This window comes from Fukomys damarensis, unplaced genomic scaffold, assembly GCF_012274545.1.
Source record: "Fukomys damarensis isolate Sample0158 unplaced genomic scaffold, DMR_v1.0_HiC HiC_scaffold_7, whole genome shotgun sequence".
NCBI lineage: Eukaryota > Metazoa > Chordata > Mammalia > Rodentia > Bathyergidae > Fukomys > Fukomys damarensis.
The window spans coordinates 20,857,802-20,862,177 of record NW_022900919.1 but is presented as its reverse complement, the minus strand read 5'-3'; positions in this window follow the sequence as shown (position 1 = coordinate 20,862,177).

Below are 4,376 nucleotides of genomic sequence, written 5' to 3'. Positions count from 1 at the left end.
TTCCATTTCTTTCCTATGCTGGGCATTCATGGTTTCTTTCATGGTCCTGAGCTCATCTATTTTTTTTAATCTGTTTCTGTTCTAGAGTCTCTAATCATGTCTTTCATTCTTATCATCTCTGTGGTTATCTGAGAAATTATTTCTGTTTTGAATTTTTCTAGAGCCTCATTTATCTGTGTTTTTACTTCCTGTGCTATCAGTTCAGGGTGTCCAGATGGTTGACTGTCAGACTTTTTCACCTCATTTCCCTCAGAGTCTACCTTTGGTGAGGTGGAAGTCTGTGTTTGTGTCTTGTTTGTTTGTTTGTTTTTGGTACTGGGGATCAAACTTGGGACCTTGCACTTATAAAGCAGGCGGCCGAACCACTGAGCTCAATTCCCAGCCCTGTGTCTTGTTTAAATGTCTTCTCATTTCTATTTTTGTCATTGGTACTGTCCTTGGTTTAATTCCTGGGTTAATATTTTGATCTTCCAGATATAGCTGGTCTTTAGGTTTTGATTCTCTAAATGACTCGGAGGCAATCTCATTTTCATTGTATCAGGGAGGACAACTGATTAGATCAGTCACAACATCTTAGCCCAAGTGATACAGTCATCAACACAATAGCATCAAGCACAGCTTAGAAAATTACAGTTTGTGGTAGTTATTAATCTATCATCTGTAACTGTGTGAATTAAATCAAAATTGAGGACCAGCCCAAAATATGTTTATAGTGAGTAAACTCTTCAATATAGCAACTTTACTCTTCAGGATGGGCATTTAGGAGTTGGGGAGGGAGGAATAGGTAGGATAGAGAAAGGTTAGAAGTGAGGTCAGAGGACACAGGAAGATCACACAAACTCTAGAGAGCTGTTGAAGAGAAGAGGACAAGACAGAACAAACTATACACAAGAACAGAACAAACTAACATCAATAGAGAGGCTAGAGTCTATGGTCACTTTCTTTTAAAACTAATGGCAATTGAGAGAAGGAAAAAGAGAAGAAAAGGAAAAGAAAGAAAATAAATTCAAATTAGGACAGGAACAAGAACAAAAAGGGAGAGTAACAGAGATCAAGGTGGGAGAGAGAGAGAGAAGAAAAGAAAAAGATAAAAATTTTTGAAATGATTAAAAATAAGAGAAAAATATTACTTTGAAAAAAAAAAAACCCAAATAGAAATAGAGGGCCTCATTCAGGATATGCCTATGTTGACACAATAGACAGCATGGGCAGGAGTAGGGAGGTCTAAGCTAATTAGTCTCAGCAAGCCAGCAGCTGTCCCCTGAGGTTCAGGCTGATTTCTGTCTGCAAGGCCCAAGTTGAGATCTCTGACCACCTCTATAAGATTATACTGCGGGTTCCAGCTGTCTTTCCCCTGAAGTTAGACCAGGTTCGGATGTGAGGTGCTAGTCCCTCTGACTTACCAACTATGGTGGTGTGGTGTGCCTTTATTGCAGATTTTCTTCACTTTTCCAGTGGGCTTCAATTTTCATCTAGGAGCCGTCTTTCTCTTGTTTGTGGGGGTGAGGTGAGGCATGAACACTGCTGTGTTGGCACCTGTGTGGCTGGGCTCCTCTGTCATGCTGGGCTGAAGGGCTGCACTGGTTTGTTATAGAGGAAAATTATAAAGAATACAGATGAATGGCCAAATGGAAGAATAGACAGGGTCGGACATATAGGAACCTTTCATGGTGCCCCATCTCTAGGCACCTCCATGTATTCAGCAATCTAGAAGCTCTTGGAACCCTGGCCCTTTGAGTTTCCATGAAGTCTTAGTTTTGTGGGCATGATTGACTACATTATTGTCATTAGTGATTAACACAAACTGCAGTCCTTTCCCCTCATTGGAGGTTGGAGGGTGGCCTGAAAGTTCCAACCTTCTAATAAGAAGAGTCTTTTATCACCCAGGAAATTCCAGGGGATTTAGAAACTTGGTTGGCTGTCCCTGTCATTTAGGAAATAACAAAGGTCTTAAGAGCTCTGTGTCGGGAATTGGGGTCAAAGACCAAATATTAGAGCAAATGAATCTCCTTCACCTCTATCTACAGGGTTTGGAAGTTCTATCTCAGGAGTTGCGTCAAAGACCAAATGTTTTTTCACAGAGCTTATGCAGGAATAGCAAGGAGTATAGTAGAGGATATATCTGCAGTGGCTCACTGTAGGCACTTGTGAAGAAGCTGCAGCACAGAGAAACTTTTAATAGAAAAAAAAAAAAAGTCCATGTAAGTTGTTTTAGTACAAAAGCTGTTGGTTGTGGGGGCTTTTGCAGGGCCTGGTGTTAGCTTGTTTGTGGAGACAGCCATTGCTAGGCTAGAGATCTTATGCAGGTGAGTCATCTGGAATCTTGGCTGCTTCAGAGAGTCCCTGTGATAGTTTTTACCACAGGCTTGAGGGTCTTTCATTCATGGCCTCCCAACTCCATTTTATTTGGGTTTGACATGAATGACTCCATTTTGATACTGACGATTTTCACACCATCTACCAGCCAGAGACAAGCCTCAGAAGAAATCAAACCCTTCCACCACTTGGTGCCAGACTTCTGGCCTCCAGAATTGTGGGAAAATAACTTTATGTTGTTTAAGCTACTACCTGTGGTTTTATATAATGTTCAAAATGGTGGCTCTGGAAAACTAATACAACTGTCTTATTTTTTCCTTAAATTTAGCCTTTATATACCAAAGTTTAAAGAATTAAACCTAGGCTTCTTGTATGGATAATTTTATGACCTTGAAAGTAAAATTTCCTTCCTTATGTAAAAATCATTTCTAAGCAAATGTGAAATTTATTTTGGTGTGGAATATGTGTGTTTTGATGTCTAGGAGTATGAATTGTCTGTCATTATTTTCTTTTCCCAAAAATCTATTCCCAAAGATTTTTTTGCAGGTAAATTCTGCTATTGCTTTACAAACTTTAACAGATGCTCCCTTTGAAGTGTCAATGACATATCATGTAAAGGTACAAGATCCCAATGATGAAAGTAACTGTATTGTTTGCTTTAAATGTGCCAATAAACTTAATGGGGAGGAAAAAACAAGAAATGTCAACGGACACTGCATGAAATCTATGTATTGGTTTAGCCACTACCTTTGTTCTTCTCTGCCAGATGCAAGGGATGGTATATTCCCCCCACTAGAGTTTTTATGAGTTCCTTCATGGACTATTGAATGCTGAGTAACAGGTATGGGATTTTCATGAGGCTGTCTGTGGAGTTCTGGGACCTGTCTAGTCCTTGGAGTCGGTTCAGTCTTTGAGGCCAGGACCTGCAAACACCCTATGTATGGGGAAAGGCATCCTGCTCTTGTTCTGATGCCCACTCCCTTTCACTGTCCTTCTTGTCCATCCAGTTGACCTTGTTTCCTGAGCAGAGTCCAGACCTTCCCACTTCACACACTTCCTCTGTCCCTGGTGGTGTCAGTTTCTTATGGCTGCTATAACAAAGAACCACAAACTGGGTTTGCTTAGAACAACAGAGATTTACTGTCTCACAGTTCTGGGAGCCAAAAGTCTGAAATTAAGTTATCAGCAGGGCTGTGCTCCTCTGAATTCTGTGGGGCTATCCTTCCTTGCTCACTGGCAGTCTTCAGCATTCCTTGGCTTGCAGACACCTCTCTCCAGGTCTCTGTATCCACACTGCTTTCTCCTTGTGTCCTATCCCTTCACGTGGCTGTATTATGAGAATACCAGGCATATTGGACTTGGATCCACCCTACTATAGTGTGACCTCATTTAACTTAAATGTTGGCATTCCCTGACATAATCGTTTGGTTTAATGATTTTTTTAACCTTATGATTGTATAAAAGCCATATGCCTTCAGTAGAAACAAATTTTAGTTTTAATCTTGTAGGCTAGCAAAAGGTAGTATAATGACTGGGCTAAGGTAAGTGTTCTGAGCACGTTTAAGGTAGGCTGGGTTTAACTTGATGTTTGGCAGGTAGGGTGTATTAAATACACTTTCAATTTATGATATTCCTAACTCATCATGGATTCATGGGAATAAAACCCCATCATAAATCCAAGAGCATCTGTAATTTTTTTTTTTGTACCAGGGATCAAACTCAGGATCTTGCACTTCCGAGGCAGGTAGCGGAACCACTGAGCTAAATCCTCGGCCTGAGCATCTGTAATTATATATTAAACAAACCTGTTTCCAAATGAGGTCTCATCCTGAGACTTAGGATTTCACCATCTTTTCTTTTGGCAGGGAGACACAATTCAGCCCTTAACATTGGCTGGCCCACATGTTTCTCCCACACATGGAGTCCCTAATTTGTACTTCAACCCCTTCCCCTGGCTCTGGTCCCTCCGTTCTGGTTGTGCCTTGCCCAAGCTTTTCTTACCATATCCCTTGTTTCTGCCTGAACCCTGTGATCAATACCCTGACCTACACCCTGGTGCC